Raw genomic sequence first — 15,457 nt, 5'->3', positions numbered from 1 at the left:
TCGGATAGTCGGCGACACCACGGTTATATATCGCAACCTCCACCCCCGTTCTCGAGAAAAAAGTTTTTGGAAAACGGGGTTAGAGAAAAAATGTTTGGAAAGCTTGTTGTATGCTGGAATGCAAGAGAATAGATTAACGGCAAGACAAGAATACAACTCAATGTAGGGAGGAGAATAGGTGTACCCCACTATAGTACAATATTGTAACGCCCCAGGCCCAGGATTCGAAATTCGGTTTCGGCACCTCTCTGCCCCGGCATTCCCCTGCTACCTGACTGCGCCACCGTCAAGTTCTAAGCCACTTAGACGAGCATAGACTACCCCTACAAACCAACACGAGTCCTTTCAGCATGCTTTGTCCTCACTCACATGCTTCCTAGTAAAGCAACTAGGAGGTCACCCAACGGAAGATTGCTCCAAGCCAAGCACGCTTAACTTTGAAGTTCTTACGATTGAATCATCGAAAAGGAAGGTGCACCTTGTTGGTATAGGTAGTGACTATCAATTCTTTTTAACCCTTTATTGACCATTCTTCAGTAATCTCAGGATCCCTCTCATTCGGATGTGGTATCGGTTCGTTCATGTACCCTTCCTCTCGGGCGTCACATGGACTGTAACGCCCCAAGAATTCATATAAACATCCTAGGCAACGCTAAAATAATTCTTCTGGCTAACCTTAACTCTAAACACGAGATAAGCAACCTCCTGGAAAATAACTTAGATGAAATAAAGCTTCGACTTTCATACATTCTAACAGAAATATAAATATCACAAACTGTCAGAACTCTGCCCTCCGTGGGCAATTTAAAAGAAAACAACAACATCTCAAAATCACCTCAGAGGCAAAAATTATTAAATAAGTAAAAAAAACAACCGTGCACCAAAACTCCAATGACAACAACGACGCGTTTACCAACAACATCCATAACAGTTAAAGTAGTTCTAAAGAATGCAAAATTTCCTCCGCGGTTCACACCCAGCAATAAACATATATCTCAAGGCTATTTGTACCCAACTACCCTTCCCCTTATCCTCACTAACTAAGCTAGTGATCCTTCCTCGGTCAAGCCCTCTCTACATCATCACCGCGGTCGACCCCGTTCACACCTGAAACATATAAAGGTACAAAAAAAAGAAAGGGGGGTGAGTACATAAGGTACTCCGTAAGTAGCACATCCTAACTAGCACAAAATAAATTATGCTCACAGTCACAACATAAAGATCAAAACAAATAGCGAGGCGATCAAATAAGCAGTGAGAGATAGCGAACAATTAACTTGACATTTAGAACAAAACAAGAGCAAGGCAAACAAATAAGCAGAGAGAGATAGCGAACAATTAACTTGACATTTAGAACAAAACAAGAGCAAGGCAAACAAATAAGCAGAGAGAGATAGCGAACAAATAGCTTGACATTTATTCCCAAGTCACCGTACCTCCTCCTTCCCCAGTACTTGATGTCCGACCTTGCCATTTATTCCCAAGGCCAAACACCACTACTTCGCAAACTCCACTCTTCTTTAATCCCTCAAGCCTAACTCCTCTCCAGAAACTTGACGTTCGGCCTTGCCATTTATTCCCAAGGCCTGAACTGTGCACCGGTCCTTGCCGTTTATTCCCAAGGTACCAATGACTTCCTAGCGTATTGGTCCTTGACATTTATCCCCAAGACCCCAATACACGTTTACAGAAATTTGACGTCTGGCCTTGTCATTTATCCCCAAGGCCACTACTCAAGGCTTTGAACCTCCAAGCGATTTATAGGCATTTTCCAGGTCAGAACACCCAGGGTTAACGGTTCATCAACCCGTCCCTTTACCCTTCACCCTCCACCACTCCATTATCCCTTCCGTGACCACCTACAAGTAAACCCCCCCCCACATTCTAAATCACTGCACCGTTTTCAAACATGCTTTTCCACGTAATAAACAAAATTCATCCAACAGCTTACAACCAGACCATATGAATTAAATTATCGATATAACCAAGCTAGCATATCATCTACATCCCATTAGCACAACGTCATGAGCCTATTACTTCTAACTACAACAGTTCAGAATCTATTAATCATCTACAACAACAAGAATAGGAAGCATGATTCCTTAAAAGTGTTCAATGATAGAAATACGGCAACAAGATCGCTAAAATTCACAATTCAAACCAACAATCCTTTCATGCTTATTTAAAATATTTTAGCAAGAAAAACCCAAAAAAAACAGCATCAAGAACATTCCGTTAACGCTAAATAACGCACGCACTCGCCCCCTGGTGCTACTTACACAACCACGTGTTTAAGTTGCGTCGGCCTCACAGCTAAGCATAAAAACAGAAAAATTCAGCAATTTAAATGTACTATTCAGCCTAAAAAAACATCTTTAAGAGGGTTCAAAGGGGCTCGTTACGACAAAACGACTTCGTATAGGTGTGGGTAAATTAGATCTAGCTTGCCAAGACGTGGGTAGCGTAAATCGGGTTTCAACGGATGTAGATAATCGTCGAACACCACCAATACGCTGCTGTCCACGTTTTTGCAGCAGCGAAAAACGTCCAATACGATCTCCAACGGCTTCGTTTCAATGTCCCTTGCTACAAAACAACCCCGCTTAGGTGTGGGTATGCTAAATCGATTTTGTTTGGGTGTGGGTACTCCAAATCTAACTTCGAACAAAGGTGGGTCAAAGAAAAGTTACCGGGTTTCACGGATCTAAGTTGTTCGAGGTCGTTAGGCTTGTTGAATCGGAGAAAGAACGCCGCGAACACAGCCCCGCGTGTATCGATGCCGCATGCAGCTGCCCGAACGTCACGCGCCGCCGCTGATCGTCGCACACCGCCGCTGCCCGCCGCATGACGCCGCCGCCCGTCACGCGCTGCTGCTGTTCGACGCTGCACCTGCTGCCCCGCCGCTGCTGCCGCTGTGTCCGCCGGAGATGGCTGCCGTCGGTGCTGCTGCGTCGGAGAAGGAGGGTCCGGGTGGAGGGGGTGGCCGACGGCTTCAACAAAAGAGGGAAAGGGGAAAAGGAGATCAAGTGGCTAGGGTTCCCTTTTCATGTTTCAAACTTTTACTCCTTTGGGCTTGGGTTCTTTTCCTTATGTTTAAGGCCCACTTACCCAATCCTTCCTTGTTAAAACAAACCAACAATAGAGTTTCGTAATTGGCCCAATGATCCAAACAAGTGTCGCATAACGTAATTCCGTACTAAATGTAACTTGATAAATAACTACATGCTACTAACTCACCACTAAAACTGTAACAATACACACTAGTCGAGATGTCACACTTAAATTAAATAAGATCACTAATGAATCAATTAAAAATAACAATGAAATAAATCAATAAAACAATAAATAAAAATCCATTTTGTTATAAAATTTTTCGGAACTCGGGGCAAGCTAACCTGAGTAACGCGGGGCGTTACAATTATAAAGCATTTTGCTTCTGGCAGGCATGAACATGCAAAGTGGCGGGGAGTCACTCGCCACCAAAACTACAATGAAAAGTAACTAACATGCAAAACTAAATACATGGCAGAAAAGTAGGAGGGAAGAGGGTGTTATGGGCATGCGACCATGGGCGAGATGCTTTGGACGAGCATGACTATGACATCCTTCCCCACCTAAATGGCTGACGTCCCTGTCAATTGACATTGCTCGAACTTTACGATCAGGGTTGATACTGATTTCAAATCTTCTGTGCGCTCCCAATTGATTTCTTCATTCGGAAGCCCTGTCCATTTGACTAAGAATTCATGTATGTCCCTTCTCGGTCGTCCGACTCGACGAGTTCTTTAAGCTAGGATTTCTTCAACTTTGTTTTCTATCCTGTTGTTCAAGGTGACTGTTAGTCGAATCACTTCGTTATATGCGGGGTCAATGGTGTCTGGGTGATAGGATTTCAAAATGCTCACATGAATCACTCGGTGAATTTTCATCCATAAGGGTAATTGGACCCTGTATGACGTCTTTCTGACCTTTTGAATAACGCGGACTGGTCCCTCGTACTTCCGAATAAGGCGTTGATCTTTGTTACCCATAATCGTAGCTCTTTTGGGCGTAATTTAATGAGCACTTGATCTCCTAATTGAAATTCTAACAGTCTGCACTTCTCGTCGCCCTACTTCTTCATGTGTTTATACGCCTTTTCAAGATACGATCGGGCAACATCGATGGATTGTCGCCATTCTTTTGGTGAAGTTGTAAGCTTGGGGGCTCTTTCCTATGTAAAGATGGTCAATGATGTGAGGTAACACAGGTAAGCGCCCGCATACTATTTCGAAAGGAGCCTTCCCTGTAGTAGTATCTTCTGATAGTTGAAATAAAACTAGGCTACATTAAGCATCTGTATCCAGTTTTTCTGTCGATCATCAATTAAGTGGCGAAGGTATTCCTCGAACATGCTATTGAAGCATTTCGTCTGACTATTGGTTTTCGGGTGGTAGCTTGAGGATATGTTCAAGTTCGAGCAAAGTAATCGGAAGAGTTCTCTCTAGAAGGTCCCTATGAATCTTTCATCTCTATCACTCACAACGCTTTTAGGGACACCCTACAATTTCACTATGTTTTTGAATAATAGTTGCACTGCCATCTCTGCGGAACACATCTTTGGAGTTGGGACAAAGGTTGCATATTTGGAGAATGTGTCGCCAATAACAAGGATAGCTTCGGATTCTCCAACCTCAAGTAGGTCGGTGATGAAGTCCAGGGATACACTCTCCTAAGACCTTAACGGCACTGGAAGGGGCTCCAATAAGCCTGCAATTTTAGTTCTCTCGACTTTGTCTTGTTGGCAGATGAGACACGTCTTGGTGTACTGCATAACATCGTCTCACAAGTTCGGCTGGTAGTACCCTTTCTTCAGCAGGGCATAAGTTCTCTGCCATCCAGTGTGGCCAGCCCACATGGTGTCATGACATTCTCCCATCAGGAGTTTCCTCAGGTTTCCTGCTCGCGGAACATAAAGACGATTGCGTTTGGTAAAAAGGAGGTCGTCCCAAAACTGACGGGTCTTCCCATCCTTTGACAGCTGAATGATTGTCTACACTGTTGGATCGTCTTTCAAGTGTGTCTTGATGGCTTCACGGACAGACCCCATCAACTTGCTTGCGTTCAGATGAGCTAACATGCACAGGGCCACATGTTCACTCTTTCGACTAAGGGCGTTCACTGTTTAGTTTGACCGACCAGGCCTATGTTCGAATTGAAAGTCGAATTCAGAGAGGTACCCTTGCCATCTGGCTTGCTTTGAGGACAACTTCGACTAATTGAAGAAATGACATATCGAACTATTTTCGATCTTGACAACAAACTTGGAACTTAAGAGATATAGTCTCCAGGCTTTCAGCAGTGGACTACTGCCAACATCTCTTTCTCGGAGGCTACATACCTCTTTTCTGCGTCGTTCAACTTTCGGCTTTCGTACGCCACTGGGTGTCCATCTTGAAGGAGAACACCACCTAGGGCAAAGTCTAAGGCATCAGTTTCTGCCTCGAACGACTTGGTGACATCTGTGATACCAAGCACTGGTCCTTCCATCATGGCTTTCTTCAGTTTATCGAAAGCCACCGCCATTCTGGAGTCGAACTCGAAGTATTACTCTTCTTCACGAGTTCAGTTAACGGTCCCGCTTTCTTCGAGAATCCTTCGACAAATCTTCGATAATAGTTTTCCAGCCCAAGGAAAGATCGTAGTTTAGTGAGGGAACTTGGAACTTTCCAATCTTGAATAGCCTTGACTTTTCCGTCTTCCCTGCCAATTCGACCACAGTCGATCACATGGCCCAGGAAGTTCATGCATTTCTGTGCAAAGGCACATTTCTCTCTCTTCACATATAATTCATTATGTCTCAGCTTCTCCAAGACCAACAATAAGTGGATCTGGTGTTCCGCCATGGAAGAACTGTAGACTACTATGTCGTCGAAGTAGACTACCACAAACATATCAAGATACTCGTGGAACACCTGATTCATCAGGGTGCAAAACGTCACTGGGGCATTGGTAAGGTCGAAGGGCATAACGAGGAATTCAAAGGCCTCATATCTCATGACACAGGTTGTCTTGGCTCATCTCCCGTAGCAATGCGCACTTGGTAGTATCTCGACCTTAAGTCTAGCTTGGAAAAGTACTTGGCCCCTTGCAGGCGATCAAATAGATCGGTGATGATGGGAAATGGGTACTTATTGAGCACCGTGAGTTTGTTCAAGGCGTGATAGTTGATACACAGGCTGAGACTGCCATCCTTCTTCTTTTGAAAAAGGACTGGTGCCCCATAGGGAGCCTTTGCCGAGCGGATGAATCCTGCATTCAACAATTCATCCAGCTGCTTCTTGTGTTCTGCTAACTCGAAAGGGGCCATACGGTAGGCATTCTTAGCAGGCGGTTTCGCCCCTGGGACAAGTTCAATTTTATGGTCGATTCCCCTACGCTGCAGTAGGGACTTTGGCAGACTGTCGGGCATAATGTCTGCATAATCAACTTGGATTTGTTGGACCTCACTGGGAATCACTTCTTTACTGCTCTCTTCTTCGATCACTGGGATGGCCATAAATGTTGGTTCGTCGTGAGCAAGACCCCTCTTCAAATGTAAAGCTGATATCATCTTAACCCCACTTAGTTGTTTTATGTTAGTCAGAACAACGGTGGGATCAGATCCAGTAACGACTAAACACTTTGCCAGGGGCATGGGGATGACTTTGTGCTCTAGAAGAAATTCCATTCCAAGCACGACGTTGAAGTCATCCATTCTAACAATCACAAAATTTACTTTGCCGCTCAATGTCCCGATCTTCAGTTAGACTCTTTTTGCTATCCCCACGATGGGGAGGGCCGCGTAGTTAACTGCTTTCATCTTTCCTGGATCTTTATCCCATTGTAAATTCAAACGGCGAGCCTCGGTTTCCATCATGAAGTTGTGTCAGAATCTATCATAGTACTCTTAGTAGCTTTACCGTGAACCAACACGTCCACATACATGAGCCCTCTATCTTGCAGTTCGGTTCTTTTGCTTCCCCTACTTTCCTTTGGAGAGCCGACATGAATTTCAGTGCCCCCATGTAGGGCTTGTCAGTAGGCTCTTCGGTCGGTACCTTTGTCTCGATAGTTTTTGTCTCGACCTCAGGACCATTGGCTCTTGTAGCTTGGAGTGCCTTCAGGGCAGCTCGATGCGGGCAGTCGCTTACGCGATGAGCCTCTTTACACATAAAGCAAATGAGGGGCCCTCGATTGAAGTTGTTCTATTGGTTTTGCCCTTGCCAGTTGGTTCCACCCTCCTGATAGGGTCTGCCGTCTGCTCCTCCATTCCTGTCTCTTCCCCCACTTTTGGGTGACCTTGTTTTGGTGGGTTTGTTCCCACTACTTGAAGAAGGTTGATTCCTTTTTTTGGTCTTGGGACTGATCGTTACTAAGGTCAAACATGCGTTCAGCCGCAGCATAAGCAGAACTGAGGTATTGAACTCCTTGATCATACAACTTTGACTTGGCCCATGGTTTCAAGCCTTCCATGAAGTAGAAGACTTTGTCTTTCTCTGACATGTCTCGTCTGTCCAACATCAGTCTTGTGAACTATTTCACGTATTCTCTGATGTACAAGTGTGTCGCAACTCTCGCAGTTTACGTCTCGCTAGAATCTCAACATTCTCCAGAAGGAACTACTCCCTTAGAGGTTTCTTCAACTCGTCCCATGTGTTTATAGTGCATCGACCCTCTTGGATGTCCATATACTTGGACCTCCACCAAAGCTTTGCATTTTCAGCTAGATGCATGGTTGCCAAAGTGATATTGGCTTCTTCTGTCGTTGTACTCGTAGCTCGACAGTATTATTCGACGTCAAAGATGAAGTTCTCGAGGGCCTTGGCATCGCATGCTCCACCAAAGGGCTTAGGCTCTGGAATATTCACCTTGTTAAATTGGACATTCCCACTACTTGGCCTTGGTTTCCCACCGCTCTCATGGTGAAGTTCACCTTTGTGTTTATCTCGACGACTTCAATCCGCACGAATTCTATAGCAACTCGAAAGTCGTCGGAAAGGTCGCTGACCATCTACATGATCGCCTTCTGGGAGTTGTCTAACTCTCGACACGCTCTTCTATATGAGCAACAAAGCTCGTCGAGCTGTCCCCTCACTCGAAACTAGCCATTTGTCCGGCTTTGTTTTCTAGGGTCTCAACCCTAACCATCAACTCTTTCACTAGTAATGCGTCAATTCGAGCATTTGCCGCATCGATTCCATCGGCTTTGCTAGCCAACTATTCTAGCCGATTTTCTAGGGACCGAACAGGATTAAGGACTTCCCTTAGGAACAACAACTGTTCCTCAATTTCCATGAGTCCTTCGACATGTGTCTTGTTCAAATATTTTACTACCAACATGATTACTGATCTTGATCCGAGAAGCCAACTAGACTCAAAGGACTTCCATAGCAATTGTGCGGCAGTTGCTCATGCCAACAAGCAAACCAGCTAACGAGAATTAGATAGCCGGCAGTACCACAGCTATATATCGCAACCTCCACCCCCGTTCTCGAGAAAACGGTTTTTGGAAAATGGGGTTAGAGAAAAAAGGTTTGGAAAACATTTGAAAACATTTTGGAAAGCTTGTTGTATGCTTGAATGCAATAGAATAGATTAGCGGCAAGACAAGAATAAAACTCGATGTAGGGAGGAGACTAGGTGTACCCTATAGTACATTATAAAGAATTTTGCCTCTGACATGCGTGAACATGCAAAGTGGCGATGAGTCACTCGCCACCAAAAGTACAATGAAATGTAAATAACATGCAAAAGTAAATACATGACATAAAAGTAGGGGGAAAAGGGTGTCATGGGCATGCGACCATGGGTGACATGCTCTGAACGAGCATGACCATGAAACGGCGCGTGCACATGTGAGCGCTGGTGGTAGCAGCGATGTTGATGGGTGTGCGGTGTCCGCAAGCGTGAGCACTGGTGGCGGCAGAGGCGCTGATGGGCGTACGGCACACAGGCATGGGTGCTGGTCGCGGTAGGGGCGGCGGACGCTTGAGTGTGCAGGGGTGCTGGCGTGCAGATATGGGCAGCAGGCAATGGTGTGCAGACATGGGCGTCAAGCAGCACGCGCAGTGGTCGGGTGTTGTGAGGTTATCAAGGCGATGGCGCGCACAGTAGGGGGCACGCGCCTAGTGGTGTGTGCGTGCTGGTGGCCTCTCTATAGACTTGTCCTTGAAATAGGGCCACTCGTTTGGCTTATCTTCTTCTCCATGCTTCCTTTTGACCCTAGTGGATTCTTCATTAGCCTTCAAAATGGTCAAAATTTGTTGATGGGTCCAATGAAGTCTCTTTCGTTTGGAGGGTCTTTCCTCATGCTCCTCTTTATTGTTGGTGTAGGTGTCATTTCGGAGTGTCTGGCCAAATATGTTCACATCAGGTCCATGTGTCCCTAGAGATGTAACGCCCCGTATCTTTCAAGTTAGTTTAAATCTCGAACTATGAGGTTTCCATTAAATTCTTAATTTATTTTAATTAAATTTTTGTATATCGGATCGCGCGCGATTGGTTTTATCTCAGGTTGGGATGGGTTTATTGTTTTAGTTGATCCTTCTTTTGGGTTTGATTTGTTTTAAGTTGGGTTGTTTGGTTTTTTTTTAAAACAAAAAGAAATCCAAGAAAGCCCTAATTTCTTTTCCTCTTCTTCTTCCCTTCCTCCCTTTTTGTTTTCAGCCGCATGCTCTCACCCAAATTTCTTCTTCTTCTTTGTCTTCTTCTCCTTCTTCTTCGCCGCCCCCACCACTCTCTTCTTCTTCTTCTCCGGTTGGCATCCCACGGCTGCAGCGAGCCTCTCCAGCGACGACCCACGGCAACGCGGCATCACAGTAGCGGCGGCACCCTCCAACGACGCCTGCAGCGCGCGGCTCACGGACCCGACGGTGACCCACGGCGACGCAACCGTTTCTGCACCGTCCTGCAGTACTCCTTGCGGCGGCGCACGACGAACGACGTCCTCACGGCGGCATACGACGCGCAGATCAGCTCCACGGCAGCCTGACGATCTGCTGCTATGGCCTCAACCTCGGCGACGTGCGCAGCTCCCGACGGCTGCCTCCGACGAACAGCAGCTCCGGCGACACACTCGTTTTGCAATCCGACACGAACGATAGCTGATTCGCGAAAAATACCTTCGTTCCGATACATTTGGCATTTACCCACACCCACACGGACCTTGACTTGCATTACCCATCCCTTTTAGACATCGGATCAGCAAGCCCGAAGCCTTTCGAACTCGATCTTGGAATCTCGAACGTTTTCGGAAGTGACCCAACCATAACCAAAGTATTTTGGCGTGGGTTCGTAAGTACTGAATCATTCAATTTTAGTTCGAGGCAAATTAAGTGCTTATAAAATGAACTCTAACCCAAGTTTGATTGTTTTCTTTGGATTTAGGAACCTTGCGGCGAGCTTAGGAGCTTTAGGAACAAGTGTTAGTAAGTAGCACGGGGGTGGGTGCGTGTGTTGGTGTTTATTATTTAGTTGTCGATGTACTATTTATGATGTTGAAAATGGTTCTGATACGATGTTGTGCGGTGTAACTCTCGTTTATGTTGGTTTGTATGCCTAGGTAGTGTTGAATGTTCGTTGGTGATAATAGTAGAAATTTTGTATCGTTGAGCTGCTGAGATCTGTCGTGGAATGATGTGTGTTTGCAGGGAATATTCGTTAAAATAAATATTATGGTGGGGATGTTTGTTGTCTGAAATTTGTATGAAGTGTTTGGCATGTCTTATGAGTTTTTATTATATCTAACAATGCTTAATGTTTGCAGATGTGGGATAATGAGTGCTTGCGTGATTTGTGTTGGACTGCTGTCGTTTAAAAATTGTTGACTATGCTCTGTTATAACTGAGCTCACTGTGGCGCTATTGTTGAGAATTGATATATTGTGAAAGCATGTTTGGTTTACTGTTTTGCTATTAGAATGATGTTTATGTTGGGGAAGCATGCTGATTTGTGTTGGTGAGCTGAGGGATGTATTGAGACCATACTAGTGGTGGTGTTGTTGATGAGCGTTGTGGTGGTTGGTGTTATTAGGGAAGTAGTACCAAAATCCTGGCGGGAGGCTAGAATTGATATGTGGAGTTATGATAGTTACGAAGTGAATGGGTGAGTGTCACGGCCTCGGGTATAAATGGTCGAGGGCTGATACGTCACTAATTGGGTATCGAGGCCTCGGGTATAAATGGTCGGGGGTCGATGCGAGGAGTCTTTCGAAAGGAGAACTATTGGGGCCTTGGGTATAAATGGTGAAGGGCCAATAGATTGTAAGACATTGAGGCCTCGGGTATAAATGGTCGAGGGTCGATGCACAGTTCAAGCGTTGTGGATAAATGGCAAGGTTGAACGCCAAGCCTCTGTATATGAGTGTCGGGGCTCTGGGTATAAATGGTCAGGTGCCGACACTACCAACAGAACGGTCTTGGAAAGATTGGATCGATGAGATGAACTTAGAGTTGCCTGAAGCGCTAGGGCGCCATGTGAATTGTAGTTGATTTGTTTACGATTGTGGTTAGCATCAGGTTATATAGAACACGTTTATGATTGAATGTATGATGTCATTGTGGAGCATGTCTATAGTTGTTCGCATACTGTAATGATAGAGGATGACGATGTATGTTTCCCTTATGTTTTGAGCATGACGATGTATGTTTTCTTTATGGTTTTTGAGCGTGATATGTGTGTGTGCTTGATGAGGGCTACTTACGGAGTATATTTTAAATACTCACCCCCCTTCTACAATGATTGTTTCAGGTGAAGGACTCGAGGGTGACCTTGCGGATGGGACGGGGGAGACCTGACAAATGAGGACTATAGGCTGCTTAGTTTTTCTTATTTAGTCTAATTCTTTTGTTAGGGCCTTATGTTGTGGCCAATAAACGGATTATGTACCTTTGACTAATTGGGAGATTTTTCCTTGTTGTTAGTTATGCCTCGGGTTAGGTGCCTATTTGAGCTTTATCCCATTTGCTTAGAATCATTTAGATTGAATAATAAACTTGCCTGGTGAAGTGGTTCACGAATGTTGTTGCATTTTTTAGATTGTTTTATCGTTAATTTGATGAGGTTTGTAGCTTGATTTTATGAGTTTATGTTCAAAGGAAGTTGGCAAGTTGTAAGCGGGGCTAAAACTGATTAGTTGGGTAGTTCATGTGACCTAGCGGTGCGCGAGATTTCTGGGTCGTTACAAGAGAGCTCCTATGTCTATTACAACAGACAATGCCGTCACTTCGACAACTAAGATTGCTCGTGCCTTTTCTTCAAATAATTTTGATGGGTTGACCATCTTCTTACCATCTAATTTTAGGTCCAAGCTTTGCGAGGTCATTTATGACCTCTTCGTTCGGGTCGATTCCTCGTCCTATCCTAAGGATAAGGTAGGCGTCTCTCGACGGCAACAGCAGTAGCAGGAGTGCAGCGTTGACTAACGCGGCCGTGACCTTGTCTTCCCTAACCCTCGAGATTGGGACTGGCGAGTAGACTTCTTCGGTTGAAATATTGGAGGTAGCAATGCCTCCGCTCAAGCGCCGCCCCTAGTGAGGTTGGGTGCAGCTGGCTCTTCAACGAGAGTGCACGTCGACGATCCCGCCTTCCGGGTTGTAGAAGTCGCCAAGCCCTCTTCAAGCAATGTCATCTCCTCAGATCCTTCTGCTGGCGACCGACGAGGGGTGCTTGCCTTCATTATCATTTTTTGTTAGTTTGATGAGCTTAAGTCCCATTTCTTTTCCAAAAAATTAAAAATTAAGATCGAGAGTAATTCATATGCTGGATTGATTAAGAGTTTTATATTTAATTAAAGATTTTTTTCAAGAGAATTATATTTATTATTAGTTTGTATTTTCAATATTATGAAAACAAAATCCATGGAAAATATATTATTTTATATTCAAAAGTACATTTACAAGTAAAACCTACAAGACATTGATAAGAATATTATATTATACTATATATACTAATATATGAAAAATATGAAGCCTTATAGGATTGGGGGCCTTAGGCGATGGCCTCACTCACCTATACCTTAAGCTGGCCCTACCTACTAGGTCAAGATTTCTGAGAACCGTACTTAGGTGGCTCCTCAATCCAACGCATCTTCTCCACGACCCGAGGTGCTAGAGGTGGATGTGTTGCTCTCTTACTTCGACCTTCCCCTAGAGCCTTCCCCTCTGAATCTTTATCGCCGCATGGGGGATATTTAAGATTCAGCCAGGGAGATGGTCTGTCGATTTTTCAGCCACGGGCAAGTGTTGGGCCTCTCAAAATATGGGAGGAATGTCGTGATTGAGCAATTGAGGTAGTGTTAGTGAGTCTGATCTCCTCCTACTTTTATCTTTTCGTCTATGTTCATCAGCTGCCTGGTCGCTTCCATGTCTTATGCGTGGCTTTTCAGGATGAGTTGGCGGCTAAGAGGCTTTGGGAATAGGAGTAGCGAGCCGAGGTCTAATACCTTCGTACCTTATTAAGTGAGGTCAATCAATCGATCGTTACACATGCTGAGGTCGAACACATTTCGTCTGAGAGGAGGAATGCTCGAGAAGATGATTCACGAGCGGAGGGAAGGGCGACCCTTCTTTAGATCGAACTAGACCGTACTCAGTGTCGAGCAGCTACAGCCCAGAGGGTATCAGTTAGCTTGAGGGGGAGATGCGGTCTCGACTTGCCCAGGTAGCTGAGTTGAAATCTCGTGCAAAGAAGGTCATGGAGAACCTGGAGATGGTTCGGGAATAAGCTGCTTCCTGCGATAGTAGGATCGGAGAACTGGAGTTACGCCTTTTGGAAGATGATGATAGGCTTTTTAAGGCAACAGAGGGGTAGGCCATGGCCGAGTGTTACTTGGTAAGGTATAGATAGGTCGAGAATACCGCTTTGGACTCCTTGGGGCAGGAATCCGTCCAGGCCGCTGTTGCATCCTCAGAACCGTGATAGATACAAGTACAAGTGTACACTATATTCGTCATCTTATTATTGCTCAACTCGACATGGTTCCCTTATGAGACACCCAAACGTGGATACCTACAACTTCTGTTGCTGAATACCTAAGCAATAAACACAAGTTTTAAGCATGATTAGGGGACCCCATTCATGAGTATTCACGAGCCTACTAGAAAAAAGAAGATACTCACAAATAGAGCAAGTCCACTACCTATAAGGCCTTCCAGGTCATACAAAAGCTATCATAATACTAAACAAGGTGGCAAACAATGTTCACTAAGATGAAGGAAATATGCACAATTCTATTTAATGATGAAATGAAAGTAGCTAGAGTTTCAGTTGTCCAACAGTTACTCAAGCATGTAAATTTCCCCAAAATGGGCAATAAAATTAATTAAATTTTACTTAAATTAAAATTGTTTTACTTTTAATTTAAATAAAATTAATTTAATTAAAAGTATTTTAATTTTAATTTAATTAACAGTATTTTAATTTTAATTTAATTAAAAGTATTTTAATTTTAATTTAATTAATTAATTAAGCAATTATAAAACTAATTAATTAATACTAAGAATAATTAAATATCATATATTTAATTAAAGTTTTATTTAAATCATATTAAATTGTATATCTCTCTCATAACCTATAGTCTTAATGTGCATTCACATTAATTTCAATGTATAGTTTTAATATGAAACCAATTCATATTAATTATTTTTTTAATCTTATTCAAATATAACAATCATAGTATATAGTTTAATTATGAGCGTGATTCATAATTAACTTTATATACACTATGTTAATTTATATCTTATACAATTACCTACAATCCCACATTTAAATGGAACAACTCAAATTCTTTAAAAAAAACCTTTGATCCTTATTTTACCCATTGTGAGCTAGCAGGGACCTAATAGACGTATAGATTAGAAGCTCAAACGTTACGAGATTAATTGGTTAAACTCATTAACCACCTTAATCAACATACGATAACTGTGGGTTACTCTACTAAAAACCCACAGCTGCATTATTGTCACTATATAATGTTTTTGTATCCATGGATATCGATTATGAACGGCAAGTCAATCCTTCACGAGTGTTTGTAATCACAGTTGAGTCAAATTACCGTTTTACCCCTATGTTAAATGTTAGACCTTAACTACCATTGATCCTCTAAAGAACAACCCGGTTATGGTCCGACCAATAACCAGAAGTCCCTCTCGGGCCTGAAAGTGTGGGGCCCCTTATTCAATACTCGAAGTCATCACTAAAAGGAAACACTCATGTACTCCCCTAAAGTCGGGGAGGTTTGAGTTCCATATTGTGAAGTTATGTTCCTAGCTCCCCAATCGGTTTTGTCCCCAAAATAGTAGAAATGTTGAGTCGGCGACTCAGACCACTGTCACCAATACAAATCCAAGGACGAGACCTACCAGGCAGGAGGCCATAACTCACTAAGGATTGAGATCGAGTTACCTAGTCATCCAATTGAAATATTAATCTATTAGCT

This window comes from Momordica charantia (assembly GCF_013281855.1).
Source record: "Momordica charantia cultivar OHB3-1 chromosome 1 unlocalized genomic scaffold, Mcharantia_2.0 BLBB01000001.1, whole genome shotgun sequence".
NCBI lineage: Eukaryota > Viridiplantae > Streptophyta > Magnoliopsida > Cucurbitales > Cucurbitaceae > Momordica > Momordica charantia.
This window is presented reverse-complemented; position numbering follows the sequence as displayed.